Source organism: Trachypithecus francoisi, unplaced genomic scaffold (assembly GCF_009764315.1).
Source record: "Trachypithecus francoisi isolate TF-2019V2 unplaced genomic scaffold, Tfra_2.0 Lachesis_group8, whole genome shotgun sequence".
In the NCBI taxonomy this organism is placed as follows: Eukaryota; Metazoa; Chordata; class Mammalia; order Primates; family Cercopithecidae; genus Trachypithecus; species Trachypithecus francoisi.
The window spans coordinates 39,879,198-39,897,769 of record NW_022681473.1 but is presented as its reverse complement, the minus strand read 5'-3'; the positions used below and the strand labels follow the sequence as shown (position 1 = coordinate 39,897,769).

Sequence of the window (18,572 nt, the reverse complement as noted above, 5' to 3'; positions counted from 1 at the left end):
TGGCAAACGATTTTCTATAATACTTTAGTATATTCCTTTTTATTCCTATAGAATTGGGATTAGTCACCACTTCCATTTCTGATTTCAGGAATTTGAGTCTTCTCTTTTTTTGTTTGATCATCTAGCTAAAAATGTGCCAATTTTGTTTATATTTTTAAATAACCAACTTTTATTTCCATTAATATTCATTAATCTCTGCTCTGCTCTGGTTTTTGTTAATTTCTTCTTTCTTCTAGCCTTGTGTGTAGTTTGCTATTCTCTTTCTAATTCTTTAAGTTGTAAATGTAAATTGTTAATTTGGGATCTTTCTTGTTTTCTAAGGTGTTTATGGTTATAAATTTCTGCTAAGTACTGATTTGCTACATCTCATAACTTCCACGTTGTGTTTTTGTTTTCAGTCATCTTTAAGTATTTTTAAATTTTTATTTGATTTCTATTTTAATTCATTGACTGGTTAAGAGTGTATGGCTTAATTTTCACAAATCATTGATTTTTGTGGTTTTGCTTCTGTTGTTGTTTTCTGACCTTATTTATTGGGGTTGAACAAGATACTTTTCCTAATACCTATCTTCTTACATTTACTGAGTCTTAATTTGTAGCCTGACATATGGTCCCTCCTGGAAAATGTTCCATGTACACTTGAAAATAATAAGTATAGTGTTATTTGGGGTATAGTGCTCTTATGTACCTCTGTTCAGTTACTAATAAGCTCATCAAATTTTTTGTTATTGTTTCTGTTACAGTATTTTTTGGTTTTGTTTTTGTTTTGTTTTTTATTTCTAGCATTTCTTCTTATTGCATTCTTAGTATTTCCACCTCTCTTCTTACATTGCACATCTATTTCTTCATACTGTTTATTCATTAGAGACCTTAGTATATTAATCATACTGTTTTCTATCATTTGTCAGATATTTCCAATATCCTTGACTTACAGGGTTTGGCTGTGTCCCCACCGAAATCTTATCTTGAATTGTAGATCCCATAATCCCCATGTGTTGGGGAAAGACCTGGTGGTAGGTAATTCAATAATGGGGGCAGTTACCTCCATGTTGTTCTCATGATAGTGAGTGAGTTCTCATGAGATCTGATGATTTTATAAAGAGCATTTCCCCTGTACATGTTCTCTTGCCTGCCACCATGTAAGACGTGCCTTTTCTCCTCCTTTGCCTTCCATCATGATTGTGAGGCCTCCCTAGCCATATGAGTCTGTGAGTCCATTAAATCTCTTTTTCTTTATAAATTACCCAGTCTCAGGTATGTTCTTATAGCAGCATGAGAATGAACTAATACAGTAAACTGGTACTTGGAGTGGGATGCTGCTGTACATATACCTGAAAATGTGGAAGTGACTTTGGAACTAGGTAACAAGGAGAGATTGGAACAGTTTGGAGGGATCTGAAGAAGAAAGAAAAATAGGAGAAAGTTTGGAACTTCCTAGAGACTTGTTGAATGGCTTTGACAAAAATTCTGACAGTGATATGAACAGTTAAGTACAGACTGAGGTGGTCTCAGATGGATATGAGAAGCTTGTTGGGAACTGGAATTCTGGCATGTGTCAAAATGATTCCTTCCTCCTACCATTTGTTAGAAGGAGATGGGAATTTTTCTCCCATATTTACTGTGAGAACTTGGTCAAGCTCTTGAATATGACTCTGTCCTCCTACAGATTTTAACTCTCAGACTTGTCCAACCTTTCCTCCAGTAATTTGACAGTTACATTTAAAACTTTTCTACCCTGGTACTGATTCTTCTGGAGGTGTCTACTCTGGTATGTGATAATTCTCTTTTATCTACCTGGTGAGCATCTCGAATTTTTGTGCTTCCGATTTGCCCTGTGACATCACTTCTCTGGTGGATTTTTATAAAACATATTGATTTCTTTACTTTGTTCGTCTTTTTCCTTTTTATAAGGATGAAGAGGCAAAATTCAAGCTGTTCCCATGAGGAACTGAAAATAAGAACTCAGTTCTATAATTTTTAAGAGTAAATAACTAGCAGGAAAAATAGCCAAAAATTTATATCATCCTACATTTTATCCTATGTAAAATTACAAACTCCATATTTCTCAGGCTATTGAATATAGATATTCAATTTGTATTTGGTACCAGTTATATACCAACCTATATAGTTGTTCCCCAGGGCCAGGTCTGAGGAGGCTTTGCTATTTGCATTGAGCATTAGGTATAGTTCTAAGTAAGCCATTCTGCCTTCTGAGTGTCACCTTTTTAACAGCAGTCTCTACCTTTTAGTTAGTCCTAAGCAGTAAAAGTAGAGATCAGGCATGCTGTGCAATGGATGTTAGGTTGAGTAAAATGAATTAATTACTAATTCAGCTAATGCTGAATTTAAAACATTTTTGAGATAACAGACTTTTAAAATATAAAGTGGAGACATAACAATAAACTGATGTTTAAGTGTGTCATTATTGTATTTGATCCAAACACAAGTAACACAGGATTTTGATCAAAAATATAAGTTGTGTTACCCCTGAATAATTTAATATTTTGACTGGCATTGAGTACCAACACTTGGCCAATCTCTACATTCTGCTTTTTAACTTTTTAATTAAAAATCAAGTTAATAATTCCTACTATCTATTCACAAACACATTTGTGTACATGTATGTGTGTGTGTGTGTTTAACAGCAGTCCCTACCTTTTAGTTCATCTTAAGCAATAAAAGCAGGCACCAGGCAAGCTGTGCAATGGGTGTTATGCATTGCAAACATTTAAAACAAGTGTTTTAAATTCAGGCGCGCGCGCGCGTGTGTGTGTGTGTGTATACATGTAGGTATACATGTATATATGGATGAATGTATGTGTCTGTGTTTATGTTTATATATAAATAAATATATATATATAAACACATACACAGTCATGCATCACTTAATGAAGGGGATGTATGGTAAGAAATGTATTGTGAGATATTTTTGCCATTTTATGAACATTATAGAATGTACCTACACAACCTTTGATTATATAGCCTACTACACATCTAGGCTGTCCTTGAGTAGCATGTTACTGTACTGACTACCGTAAGCAACTGTAACACAAGGGTAAGTATTTTTGTATCTAAACAGATTTATCATAGCAAAAGATATAGTAAAAATAGGAGACTATAATACAGTGGGGCCATTGTTGAATATGTGGTCCATTGTTGGCCAAAATGTCATTATGTGGCACATGACCATATGTATATATGGAAATACAGTCTTATTCATTTTTCAGAATATCTATGTTTTTTTCACTTGTTTCTTTGAAAATTATTTTCCCAAGCTTTATAATAAGGCTTAAACCTCTTCTGCTACAAAATCTGTTTTTGAGAGACTATTGTGTGCTTCTGATTCACAGGCCTGGTCTCTGATTGGTCATCTAAAATGGTTTTGTGGCAGTATCCTTCTAAAGCATGCAAATAAATAGATGAGATTATGCAATATTATTTATTTACTAAGATTCCATTTCCACTGATTGACAGCTGAACCTATAGGAAATATGGTTTTATTTTCTCCCAACACGGTGAGTTAAGTCTGTCACCGACATTCTCCCAAGTCAAATATCCTTTTTATCATATCAAAAGTAGGAAAATGATTTTCATTAATCAGAGCAGGGAGCCTGAAGCTTAATTCCTTGCTTCAATTTATCATGATTTGTATGTAGTTGAAAGGCAGCCAATTAATGTACTTTCTCTTTTTGCTCTTATTAATTAGTAGACATGCTGAAAACTTCTGTCAGAATTAAAATCTTTCTTAGATTATTTTTCTCCTTTTAACTTTCTGGAAATAATGGTAGAGATTTTTTCTTTGAAGTTACCTGGAATTGTCAACTTGTATACTAGCACCAACAGTTAAAAACTACACTATAGAAATAAAAACTTCCATCAAGTATTATTTGAAGTCTTAGTACTGAGAAATAAAAAATAATTGGTTGTTATGTCTATTCTCTGTCAGGTTTAGAAAACTATTTTAAGTGTTTATTTTTTATTCCTTGATGTTGCTTCTATAAAGGTAAAATAAACAACTAAAATCAATCATGTAGAGGAAAGAACAACCATTAATTTTCTTGAGGGAACTCAAATATGTAATTATGACCAAACTAAGTAGTGTTTAAAATTTTCCATGTTTAAAGGAAGATATTGTGCTCACTTTTATCCTGAAGATTTACACAAGTCAGCTGCCATCTATAGCCAAGGATTTGAAGTTTTAATTGGTCCTTATTATATTTGAATCATAAAAGTAAAAAATAAAAATCTCAGTGAAAGACTTTGGGTGTTAAAAATATTTGAGCCTTTCAGCTGTCACATGCAATTTTCTGTAATCCATATGAAAATTCAGCATGTCTCTAATGGAAATATGTTGGTAAATGGTTTCATTTCCAACAATATTAAAGAATTTAATAGAGGACTAATGGAAAATAAAAGAATACTGCTACATGACTAGGAACAGGCTTATATTAACCGTTTTTTGGGAGTCATAAACCTCAATATAAAAGACAGAGATTATGTAGGATGTGTGTTAACGTATAATGAGCTGGAGATTTCCCCCTCTTTAAACAAGGCAATCATTTTCACTGGCTGACTCCTTAAAAGCTACTCTTTTTCTCTTTTTATTTTAAAAACAGGATGAGAAGGAAGTGAGATAACCATTATCATGTAGGAGCTTTGTTTATAGCATGCTCAGATGCTATTAGACAATATTAGACATACATTAGACAATACAGTATCAGGGCTGAAAGAAAATTTATATTTCTTGATTCAAGATACAAATAAGTATATTGAATAGCTCTACAAACTTGCTGTTCTAACTTTGGCAATTGACCAGCAACATGGACATCATCTAGGGGCTTTTAAAAAGTGTAAAATTGGCCGGGCATGGTGGCTCATGCCTGTAATCCTAGTACTTTGGGAGGCCGAGATGGGTAAATCACTTGAGGTCAGGAGTCCAAAACCAGCCTGGCTAACATGATGAAACCCCATCCCTACTAAAAATACAAAAAAAAAAAAAAAAAAAAAAATTAACCGGACTTGGTGGCATGCACCTGTAATCCCAGCTGCTCAGGAGGCTGAGGCCGGAGAATCACTTGAACGCGGCAGGCAGAGGTTGCAGTGAGCCGAGATCATGCCACTGCACTCCAGCCTGCATGACAGAGCGAGACTCCATCTCAAAAAATAATAATAATAATAATAAAATAAAATTATACAACCTACTCTCACATAAGTTTTCAGAATCTTCATTTAAACAAGATCTTCAGTTGATGCATGCACACATTGGAGTCTGAAAATTCTGTCCTGACAACATCTCCCCTAAATGCTAATCCAGGTCCAACATCTTCAGTTACTGGGTAATTAATAAGGGTAAGCTACCTTATAGTGGATAACTTCAATGTTTGTGATCTTCCTCATAAGAAGGGAAAAATCTGCTTCTTGCATCCAATTAGATCAAATTCTTGTCCTAGGGCCAATCAAAGTGAGTTTTATTCCTTTTTCAGAATAGTCTACTACATACTTCAAAACTTGTTCTACATTCTTACTCTTCTCTTCCTCCAATTCCTTTAGTCAGTCCTCAATTTATAAAGGAATTATTCTTCTATGTTGGATGTTCTATCTAAATCCCATTCTGATGATTGGGAATCAAATGTAATTTCTCAATTTGAAATGTGGTATTCCAGTAATGAAAGCAGAATTGAGTGGCATCATTGTCTCTCACATTCTGCACATATTTTCTCTATTCTGCCTAAAGATTGCATTTACCATACTCGAGAGAGTGGAGACATAACATGAAGTGGGGGAATCATACTGAGTCTTTAATTTTCCGAGGCCATGTCTCTATTTTTTCTTCTTTTTATTCAATATGTGTATGTCAAATCAATTATTTGATGCCCAAAACATAACTCTAAAAAGTTGAACATGCATTGCTACACACATTTTTTTCATATCTGAAGCAATTTTCCTATAAACTTATCATATTAGAGTGCATCCATGTGTAAGCAATCCTGCTTTGTATCATGGAGCCAAGATACTAAAAGATTAATAAAATAATTTATAAAAGCTCCATTCACAGACTAACAAATAATATATTTCCTCAAATGTTCTGGAATGTACTACTGACTTGTATTAATGTAATCTGAATTTTCAGAAATAAATACCAGTCAGTGGTTTGTTGTTACAACTTAAAAGGAACCAGGTTGGGAAGACCTTCAAAATATTGGTCATTAAATCATAAATACAATTTTTCTTAAAACTGGACCTTGGTAAGTGGAGTGTCTTAACTTTTCTTAGTTCAAACTCTGCAAATTGACTCTAACATTCATAATCATGCTCTTTTATGTGATTTAAGCAGAGATACTGTTGGTCTATACTTTGTAAGAGAACAGGTAACTCTAGCACAGAAGAAACATTATATAACATGGAACTGGGTAGGACTTCAGTGGCACTATTCCATTTTTATTGATCCAGAATGTTGTTTTCAATCCTGCTTTCAATCCCCAGGTTGTACTCTGAGAGGATTGCAGCAGTAATAAAACATGGATGGTGCTGGCTCTCCTCCTTCTGTTCTCCACCTACAACAGTGTCGAAACAGGACTCACAGCCACAAGCCTCGGTCTTCTCCCTCTGAGTCCGTCTATCCCCATTTGTTAATAGAAGTAGGCGGACCTCCTTTTGAAGTTCAGTGAACATGGCTTTGACATCTTCTGCTAGTGTCATATGCTGTCACCGTTTAGATTTCCAAAGGAAGTAGCATTCTTCAGCCGATTTTCTACTGGCTGCATCACCTTTTGTTTCCTGGATTGCTTCTTCCCAATGTGAAGTCCTTAGATCAGTAATGCACGTATTGTAAGGATGAACAATTCCTTGCTGAATTTAACTTGAACTTTATCATAGATGATGTTAGCCTCTTCCTTTTTATGGTATTTTCATTGTAGAAGCTTTATCATCTTCAGCACGCCTCTTTGGCTCGCCCAGGTGGTGTCGATGGGCATGTTGTCCAGGTCAGAGTAAACGGCCTGCACGCGGCTCAGCCCCTTAACACCACATGCGCCGGACTGGTGACCCCTGAATTTACTTAAAACAAACAAACTTTGCATTCCAATCACCTAACGTATTTAATTGAGATATAAAGCATTATAAAGGCCTAAAACACTACATGAACTGACCTCATTACCTTTTATCTTCTATTTTTCTAACTTTCCCTCATATCCTCTTTACTCAAAAGCTGTCTTATAAATAATGGCTGCCCTGACCACCCAGATGCTTACCAACTCGATTTTCTTATTATTTATTTATTCAAATCTCTTAACTTCCTCTAGTTACTAAACTTTACTTGCTTTCTTCATTTATTGCATGCCCCCCACCACCACCCCCATACCGTCAAATGCATGCTTGTGTGTTTTTTCCACGTATTATTCCCATAATTTAGACTGCTGCATGGCACTCTGCAGGTAGTCAAAAATGTTTGCCGGCTGAATGAATGTGTAACCTGTTTTCACTTTAAACCTATCTGAGCGCGTTTATAGACTGAGAAAAACAGCACTTACTGTTTTCAGGTTGCTTGTTTATAGATTGAGAAAAACAGCACTTACTGTTTTTCAGTTTGCTCATTTATGAACTGAGAAAAACAGCATTTACTTTATAGGATGTTGGTATATGTGAAGTTCCCAATCCCAGGTAAACCCTAACTATAGCTGCTTATATGATTTAGAACACATTTTTCTTCAGTCCACAATTCCCAATAGAACAAATTTTTGAAGATTATTAAACAAAGCTCATAACCTCTTTTTTCTTATTTCTTTTTAATAGTACCATTGCCAATAGTTATAACAATTATTAGAATTTTTCTAACTTACATAAATAATTTGTTAGATTTTGTGTTTTTTCTCTGTTTACTAGAAGTCATACTTGAATTGATTGTTTTTGGCTCATATGTTAATGACTAGAAGGTGATGAGAAATAGTGCTAGCTCTTACCTGGAGGAGTAATGAGCCTTGGAAAAATCTGCAGACACAAATGTAACAGCTTTTGATAGGACTTCTGCTCACTAGCTTTCTCTATGTAGTCAATGATGTTTACCTGAAAAGATTGCCTGTCATGTACTAAAGCAACCCAAAAGAAGAAAAAAGTGGGGAGGGGAGTTAATTTATATGTGAATGTAGATCTAGAAACTACATTAGAAAGAAGGAAAAAAAAAAAAAAAACTTTTATTGGGTGTCTTGCTTTTAAACAATCTCTAGTGTATCATGCAAAATCGATGGCTCTGTGCATTTTTTTCTCTACTAACTTCAGACTAAAATGACAGCCAATTAAAGTGAACTCCTCCCTTAGAAATAGTTAGAGGTTATACCCATCTAGAATGTTTAATGCTTATTATTTTAGTAATACTGCCAATGTTCATCTCCAAGACACCAATGTTATCTTAGAAAATTTACTAAAAAGTGAGCATGTATAAGAAAAAAGTTTGGCACAATAATCCATCCAAAAAGGAGATAGATGTTAATAACAGGTTTATAAATAGGTATATCTATGCCTATTTATAAATCTGTTATTAACAGGAAGGAAGGAAAGGAAGGAAGGAAGAAAAGGAAGGAAAGGAAGGAAAGGAAGGAAGGAAGGAAGGAAGGAAGGAAGGAAGGAAGGAAGGAAAAAAGGGAGGGAGGGAAGAAGTAGTTGGAAGGGAAGGAAGGAGGGAGGGAAGGAAGGAAGAAAGGAGGGAGGGAAGGAAGGAAGAAAGGAGGGAAAAAAGAAAGCAGGAAAAGAAGGAAGGAGGGAAGGAGGGAGGCAGAGAGGGGAAGGAGGGAAGGGCATGACGAGAAGGGAAAGGATGGAGGGAGGAGACTGTTAAAGCGAAACATATAAACATTGTATTCGTTACTTGCAGGGGGATGTCTGAATATTCATTTGTGTGAATGTATTTATATTCTTAAAAGTTTTTTTGTGTATTTGGGGGCTTCCAAGCACTAGAAACAAGAGTTAACCACTGTAGTGTCAAACTTCTCTTTACATAGTAAGCCAAAATTGTTAATAACACGTTGTTTTCTTTGTTTCTGATCTTGTGGTACATTTTTGTACTGTGTTAGAGATTTTTGTATTTTCTCATCTATGCCAGATAATCAGAATATTTATATTTCCCATAACTGAATTATCAAAAGAAGAAAAAAATATTATTAGTATCATGGTTAATGAGGATGAGTGTGGTAGTGGGAGAGAAGATCGAAAGGAGGTAACTCAAAAGGTAATGAAAATTTGTAAATTTAAAGGTCATTTTCAGGTACTAGTTTTACTTGAGCAAATATTCCTGCCAATTATTGCATTTTCATCCTTATTGAAAAAAAGCTTTCTGTCTTTTCCTGACAAAAGTTCTGTTGTTTTTGTTTCTATTTTCTTTTTTCATTTTTAAACAAATGGACAGTTTATTTGCAGATTCTTCTTTGATAGATGGTATAGTAAAACAAAATTGATAGACCTGGTCATTTTGTTTCTGTCCTATATTTCTTTTAGGGAGGTCTATTTTTCATCATTGTGATGTATATACGAAATTTAAACCTGGCACCAATCTGATGTGTATTGATAGGGAGTGAATAACTCAGGGACAAGCAGAATCAGCATCAGGAAACATGATAGAAAGTCAAGTTCCCAGCATCCCTTCAGATGTACAGAATCACACTCTTTGTGAATGAGGTTATCCAATATCTTCCAGACAATCCTTGGGCATAATAATATTTGAAAACCACTCCTCTAAACAGAGAATCTCAGACTTCAACATCCATGAAAAACAGCTGAGGTTCTAAGAAGAAATCCACAGTTGTGGGCATAAATCCTAAAGCATTGAATGTATTAAACTTGGTCTAGTGCCCAGCAATCTGCATCACTTCTACATTACTCTAAAGTCTATAGTCTGAAAACTAAGCTGGAGTTGCTCAAGATGAATCTTTAGTTATAGTAGCTATTTGCACTGGAGCTTCCCTAAAGTCCTGCATCTTTATTTCCATAAGTTGTTCCTGATCAGAGCAAAACACAAGCAAACAACGCTCTTACCTTACAGAAGAATGTTCAACATCTTCACAGTGGCATGGTCCTCCTATCACAGTCTGTTCCCATCTTACCTAACTAACCTAATCTTCAGCCACTTCTTGTAAACTGTGTGTATTCTCACCACTGTGTTATGTGCTTTCTTCACCTTCATATATTTGTTTACGTTTCTTTTGCACAGAATGGTCTTCTTCCCTAATCTCGTGTTAAATATCTATGTACTACTCAAATGTCATCTTTTATTCTTCAAAGAATTCCCTGAATATTTCTTTTGTGGCATAAATGATTATTTATTTCCAGATCCCTTTATATATATATTTCAGAAACTATATGGATAAATGTTTCATATTGTGTTATAAGTAATTTTTCATATCACATATTTTTGGAAACACTAAGAAAACTCCATTAGACTATGTTAGTAAGAACTTTTTGACAACTGTATACAGGTCTCACTTATCATTCTGGCTACCCATCATAACCCCTATTACATATGAGAGTCACAATAAGTGCTTTTCCAAATGTTTTGTTCAACTTTGTTTCAGTAGAAAAAGTGAAATCACATATATATGTAGAAAACAATTCAATAGTTGAAGATTCTGAGTTAAGGTTCAACCTCAATTCGCCAACTAAGGGACTTTGAGTACGTTCTAAGCCTCTCTGGACTTTATATCACTCATCTGGTTAAAAAAAAAGACCAGAAAACAGTAAGTTTCCATCATTAAAAAATATAAAAATAAGTTTTTTTTCTTCTTTAAAGGTAATCTTACATGAACCTTACTTGAAATTCTATCACATAATATAATAAAAGCTAGGCTATTCCATTTGAAGAGGGAGATTGAGGAGGAGGACAAAATCTTCCAGGAAAAAAATGAAAGGATATGTACCCTAAATTAATATATGTTTGATTATTTCTATGGGTATTATGAGAGGCAAAACTCTAGTATGTGTTATAAAATCAGGATTAAGCATTGTATTTCTACCATGTGTATCTTATATTAATATAACCTTTTTATTTTATAATATGTCACTAAATTTTTAATGTTTAGAAAGTTGGGAGGAGACTGATTTGTGGGAAAACTCAATCTCCCACGTGGAATGGCCTTGCAACAATTAAATTCTTTCTTTACTGCAATACCATGGTCTCAGTGAATTGGCTTTGTCTGTGCAATGGGCAAGAACCCATTGTATAATTACAAATTTGAGGGCTTATCTTGGATTTGCCCTTTCAGGTGCCAACCCACAGTTTCTCAGCCCCCGACTGGTACAACAGATCTGGAGGTAAACTCTGGTGGCCACTTACTGTTTTTGAGGGACTCTTCTGGCACCATCTCTATTGGTGAGATGCTGTTGAGTCATAGTGCCTGGGCCTACTTGCAATGGAGAAATATTTTTTAAAAATGTTCATCTTAACAGATATGAGGTGATATCTCATTGCAGTTTTGATTTGCATTTTGCTCATGATTAGTGTTTCAAGAATATTTTATATACATGCTGGCAATTTGTATGTCTTATTTTAGAGAAATATTTCTTCAAGTTCCTTACCCATTTGTTTTAAATCAGGCAGGTCTTTCATTAAAGTCTTGAATTCATTTTGAGTTTATTTTTGTACATGGCATAAGATACAGGTTTAATTATATTCCTTTGCATGTGAATATCTGGTTTTCCCAACATTATTTGTAAAAGAAATTCTATATTCACAATTATGTAGTCTTGGCTCCCATGTTGAATATTATTTGATCAACCCTTTCTTTTCCCAGGAAGAAGTTAGGAGTAGGAGGTTATTTCCTACTTGCTTCATGCTGAGCCAGGGAGAAGGACTATGAAAGTGAGTGCTCTATGCTATGACCTTTGTTCTCAGTGGCCATCAACCTGGTACACTTCCTGTTAATGCTTAGATTCAGGCAAGACAAAAATCATTTTATTGGGAAATCCTTCAAAAAGTCTTAATATTGGAAACATATTTTAGTCTCCTCTTTTCCTTCCTGGGAAAAAGAGATGGGCTAAGAATTTTCCTCTAATTGCAATAGACTTAGTTGGAGGGAGGAACTATGATAAGTGATTGCCATAATTTTTTTACAGGCTTTGATGTTGCTAATTTTTTGTTTGTTTTTTGAGGCAAGGTCTTACCTTGTCACTCAATCTGGAAGGCAGTGGTGTGATCTTAGCTGCCTGTAGCCTGGACATTCCCAAGCTCAGTTGATCCTCCCACCTCAGCCTCCCAAGTAGCTGGGACTACAGGCACACACTACCATCCTCGCTCAGCATTTTTTTTTTTTCTTTTTTTTTTAAGATGAGGGTTTGCAATGTTGCCCAGGCTGCTCTTGAACTCCTGGGCTCAAGCCATCTGCCTGCCTTGGGCTCCTAAAGTGCTAGACTTACAGGCATGAGCCACCATGCCCAGCCTGATGTTGCGATTTTATGTTCACCTGAGGTACATAAGCTTCTTAACTGGTTTCAGGATTTTGTATAGATAAAATTGATCCTTGTATTAATGTTGAGTTTGTGTCTCTATGGGGAGTGGAGGGTTTCAGGCATCTTGTTCTGTCTTCTTACTGCTGTGATTTTTGTAATAGAAACACTCATTCACCTTCACTCCACATTAGTATTCATTAAAGTGTTAATTATTTTAGTTAATTAGTTCTTTATACACATAAAGTTAGTTACCCAGTGGTTATGGTCACTGAGCCACTAATGCTAGCAGGGCCACTCTATCCCTGCACTTTTGCACCAATGGACTAGGTTGTTTGTTTTCAAAAATGTATATGCTATTTATGCTTTTTGCTGTAATTATATAATTAATTTAAATATAATATTTTTGTGAAAATGTTATTGTGAAAAGAAAGTTCTATAATACAAAAAAAGATGCTAAAATAATTTTGTTCAGTTGTAGAAAATGCAATTGTATAATTTTAAAATTATGAAAGTATATATTTTTTCTGTAGAAATATGACTATTTTGTTTTATTATTTGACTTATTTTATTATTTTATTTTATTTTGTATAGATTCTGTGTGGATTTTTGTACAAATCCATAATATGTACACGTTTATAGCATACATGTAATATTCTGATAGAATTATACACTGTGTAATGACCAAATCAGAGTATTTATGATTTTCATCATCTTAAATATTTACAGTTTATTTGTGTTTGGGTCATTTTAAATCTTCTCTTCTAGCTATTTTGAAATATAAAATAAATTATTGTAAACTATATTCACCACAATCAATTATTAAATACTAGAACTTACTTCTTCCAATTGTATGTTTGTACCCATTAACCAGCCTCTCTCCATGTCTATCCCATCCCAAATCCTTTAACACTTCAAACAACCACCACTCTGCTTTCTACCCCCATGATGTCAACATTTTTGTCTGCCACATATAAGTGAGAACATGCAACATTTGTCTTTCTGTGCCTGGCTTATTTCCCTTACCATAATGACTTCCAGTTTCATTCATGTTCCTACAAATGATAGAATTATATTATTTTTGTCTGAATATTATTTTATTGTGTATATAGACCACAGCTTTAAAAAATATGTATATTCATTGATGAACATTTAGGTTGATTCCATATCTTGGCTATTGAGACTGGTGCTATAATAAAAATGGGGGTGTAGATATCTCTCTGATAAACTGATTTTCTCTCCTTTAGATAAATGCGTAGTAGAAGGACTGCTGGATCATATAGTAGTTCTATTTTTAGTTCTCTGAGAAACCTTCATATTATTTTTCATAATGGCTGTACTAATTTATATTCTCATCAATGGTGTATAAGAGTTTAGTTTTTGTCATATCTTTACCAATATTTATTATTGTTTGTCTTTGTAATAATAGCCATTCTAACTGGGATAAGAGATATCTCATTGTAGTTTTGAGTTGCATGTCCCTGATGATTAGTATTGTTGTGCTTTTTTGTTGCACATGCAGATTTCTTCTTAATATGTTTAAATTATTCATTAAGAACTCAAAGGTATATTTATTGTGATAGAAAATCTCAATTAGTACACTTACTTGAAAAATCTTTTGTCTAAATCAAACCAAATAAGTGCAAAATAAATGTGCTTCTGTATATTAAAAATTAAAATAAAATGTTATGTATCTATAGATACATATGTCTTCTATAGATAGATAAGATATATCCCTATGTATCTATATATAAAATAGATAAATGTGTCTGTTTATGTTTTGAAATGATTCTCTATGATAAATGACTTTTCCTCTTAACTGCCTTACTACTTGTCCTGGTGACATTTAATAAAATCCTCTGTAGTATATTAAATGAGGGGCATCTTTAAACCACTAAGTGTTAATCATGAAACCAAACAAATGTAACTCACTGTCATTCATTATACAACAAAATCAGGGGACAAAAAATAGATATCACTTAATTTAGATAACAGTAACTCATTTTTAAGGAAGTTACATAACTTAGATAAATTGGTATATATAGTCACAAGTAATGTTAGTAAAATTTAAAATGTTATATCCAGGGTGATATCAATTTGGCTGACAGTCAACTTTAGTAGAATGTTTCACAATTTTTAGAGGATGTCTGGGTTTGCAAAATGTTTTTATGAATGATTCACTGTAGATGCCAATAGGCAATGTCTATTCAAGAAATAAAGATAGCAATTGATTTGTTCAGAACAGAAAAATAATATATAAGCAGTTCTTTTTTTCTTATTTTTTAAATTTTAAATTTTTGTGGGTTCATAGTAGGTGTATAGATTTGTGGGATACATGAGATATTTTGAAATAAGCATGCAATGTCAAGTAGTCACATCATGAAGAACTGGGTATCCATTCCTTCAAGTATTTATTATTTCTGTTACAAACAATCCAATTAAACTCTTTTAGCTATTATTTTTTGTTCTCCAACTTTTATTTTAAGTTCCAGGGTACATGTGCAGGATGTGCAGGTTTGTTACATAGGTAAACGTGTGCTATGGTGGTTTGCCACACAGATCAACGCATCACCTCAATATGAAGCCCAGCGTGCAATCAGCTATTGTGCCTGATGCTCTCTCTACCCCAACAGGACCCACTGTGTGTTGTTCCCCGCAGCTGTGTCCATATCTTCTCACTGCTCAGCTTGCAATTACATGTGAGAGAATGTGTTGTTTGGTGTTCTACTCCTGCATTAGTTTGCTGAGGATATTGGCGTCCAGCTCCATTCACATCACTGCAAAGAAACATGATCTTGTTCCTTTTCATGACTGCATAGTATTTCATGGCATATATGTGTCACATTTTCTTTATCATTGATGGACATGCTATCATTGAAGAGCATTTGGATTGATTCCACGTCTTTACTTTTGTGAATCCTGCTACAATGAGCATATGTGTGCATGTATTTTTATAATAGAATGATTTATACTCTTTTGGGTATATACCAACTAGTGAGTTTGCTGGGCCAAATGGTATTTCTGCTTCTAGATATTTAAAGAATTGCCACACTATCTTCCACAATGGTTGAACTGATTTGCATTCCCATCAAAAGTGTAAAAATGTTACGTTTTCTTCACAACCTCCCCAGCATCAGTTGTTTCTTGACTTCTTAATAATTGACATTCTGACTTGCATGATATGATATCTCACCATAGTTTTTATTTGCATTTCTGTAATGATCAGTGCTATTGAATTTTTTTTTTTTTTATATATTGTTGGCTTCATGAGTGTCTTCTTTTGAGAAGTATCTGTTCATGTTTTTAGCCCACTTTTTAATGGGGTTGCTTTTTCTTGTAAATTTGTTTAAGTTCCTTGTACACTCTAAATATTAGACCTTTGTCAGATGGATAGATTGCAAAAATTTTCTCCCATTGTAGGTTGTCTATTAGCTCTGATTGCTCTTTAGTTTAATTGGATCCCATTTGTCAATTTTTGCTTTTGTTGCAATTGCTTTCGGTGAGTTCATCATAAAATCTTTGCCTGTGCCTATGTCCTAAATGACATCATACAGCACAATTTTAGTTATTTTAAAGTGTACGATTAAGCTATTATTGACTGCAGTCACTGTTGCGCAACCAAGTAGTATGTCTTAGTCATTATATTTTTTGTACCCATTAACCATTCTCATCTATCCCTAATTCCCCTACTACTCTTCCCAGCCTCTGATAACCATTCTTCTGCTCTCTATTCCCATGAGTTCAATTATTTTAATATTTAGATCCCACAAATAAGTAAGAGCATGTGATGTTTGTCTTTCCGTGCCTGACTTATTTCACTTAACATAATGATCTCCAGTTCCATGCATGTTATTACAAATAAAAGCATCTCATTCTTTTTTTTTCAATCTGAATAGTATTTATTCCCTTGTGTATATGTACCACATTTTCTTTATTCATTTATCTGTTTATGGACACTTATATTACTTCCAAATCTCAGCTATTGTAAACAGTGCTGCAAAAAAATAGGACAGTATGGATTTTTTTTCACTATAGTGATTTTCTTTCTTTTGGGTGTATACCCAGGTGTAGAATTGCTGGATCATATGGTAGCTATATTTTTCGTTTTTAGAGGGACTACCAAACTGCTCTCCATAGTGTTTGTACTAATTAACCTTTCCCCAAACAGGGCATGAGGGTTCTATTTTTCTCCACATACTTACCAGCTTTTGTTACTACTTGTCTTTTGGATATAAGCCATTTTAACTGGGTTGAAATGTTATCTCATTATAGTTTTGATTTGCCTAATTTATCTGATGATCAGCGATGTTGGGAACCTTTTGATATGCCTTTTTGCCATTTGTATGTCTTCTTTTGAGAAATGTCTATTCAAATGTTTTGCCCATTTTTTAATCGGATTATTAATTGTTTTCTTTTAGAGTGGTTTGAGGTCCTTATATATTCTGATTATTAATCCTTTGTCACATGTTTAGCTTGCACATATTTCCTCCTATCCTGTGGGTTGCCTCTTCACTTTACTAATTGTTTTCCTTTGTTGTGCAGAAGTTTTTTAACTTGATATAATACCATATGCCCATTTTTTTCTTGGTTACCTGTGCTTGTAGAGTATTGCTCAAGAAACTTGCCCAGACCAATATCCTGGAGATTTTTCCCAATGTTTTCTTGTAGTAGTTTCACAGTCTGAGGTCTTAAAGACTGTAATAAATTTTGATTTGATTTTTGTAGATGGTGAGAGATAGGTGTCTAGTTTCATCATTCTTCTGCATATGAATATCCAGGTTTCCCAGCACCATTTATTGAAGAGACTCTTATTTTCCCAGCATATGTTTCTGGAACCTTTGTTGAAAATGAGTTTAGTATAGGCATGTAGATTTGTTTCTGGGTTCTCTATTCTGTTTCATTGATTTATGTGTCTGTTTTTATGCCAGTACCATACTGTCTTGGTTACTGTAGCTCTGAAGTATAATTTGAAGTCAGATAATGTGATTCTTCTAGTTCTGCTCTTCTTGCTTATGATATCTTTGGCTATTCTGTGTCTTTTGTGGTTCCATATAAATTTTAGGATTTTATTTTCTATTTTTGTAAAGAATGTCATTGGAATTTTTTAGGGATTAAATTGTATCTGCAGATTGTTTTGGGTAATGTGGACATTTTAGCAATATTGATTCTTCCTATCCATGCACATAGAGTATTTTTACATTGTTTGGTGTCCTATTCCATTTTTTCATCAATGTTTTATAATTTCATTATAGAGATCTTTCACTTCTTTGGTTAATTCCTAGTTATTTAATTTTCTGTGTGGCTATTGTAAATGGAATTATCTTAATTTTTCCTGATTTTTAACATGCTTTACTTAAAATTGTTATATTTTCTTGCTAAATTGATCCTTTTATCTTTATACAGTGACCTTCTTTGTCTCTTCTTAGAGTCTTTGTCCTTTGTCTAAGTATAGTGACTCTCGCTTTTATTGTTTGTTTGTTTGTTTCCAATGGCATGAGGTATCTTTTTCATCCCTTAATTTTTAGTCTGTGTGTTTTAGAAGTGAAGGATGTTTCTTGTAGGTGACAGATCAATGGGTTTTCTTTTGTTTATTCATTTAGCCACTCTGTCTTTTGATTGGAGAGTTTACTTCACTTACATTCAATGTTGTTATTAACAAGTAAGGACTTACTCCTGACATTTTGTTATTTGTTTTCTTGTTGTTTTGTGGTGTTCTCTTCTTAATTTTTTTTTCCTATCTCCCCATAGTGAAGGTAATTTTACCCTGTGATATAGTTTAGTTACCTGCTTTTTAAATTTTTGTTTATCTAGTGTATGTTTTTTGGTTTGAAGTTACCGTGAGGCTTACAAATACTATTATTTGCAAAATAACCCATTATTTTCAACCAATTGAAACCTAACATTTTTTGAATAAACAAATAAACAAAAAGAAAACTAAGAAAATTGTATACCTTAACTTCATCCTCTCACTTCTTTATTTTTTGTTGTTTCTATTTATGTTATTGTATTGTGTATATCTTGAAAAGTTGTTGTAGTTACTATTTTTGATTGGTCCATTGATTACTCTTTTTACTTAAGATAAGAGTAGTTTACACACCACAGTTGTAGTGTTATCATATTCTGTGTTTTTCTGAGTTTTGTACCTT

General features: G+C 33.8%; 1 pseudogene; it reads right to left on the bottom strand.

Annotated features, from left to right (window-relative positions):
• Positions 1-6,294: 6,294 nt before the first annotated feature.
• On the bottom strand, positions 6,295-7,079 carry LOC117081283 (annotated as a pseudogene).
• Between the last annotated feature and the right edge of the window lie 11,493 nt (positions 7,080-18,572).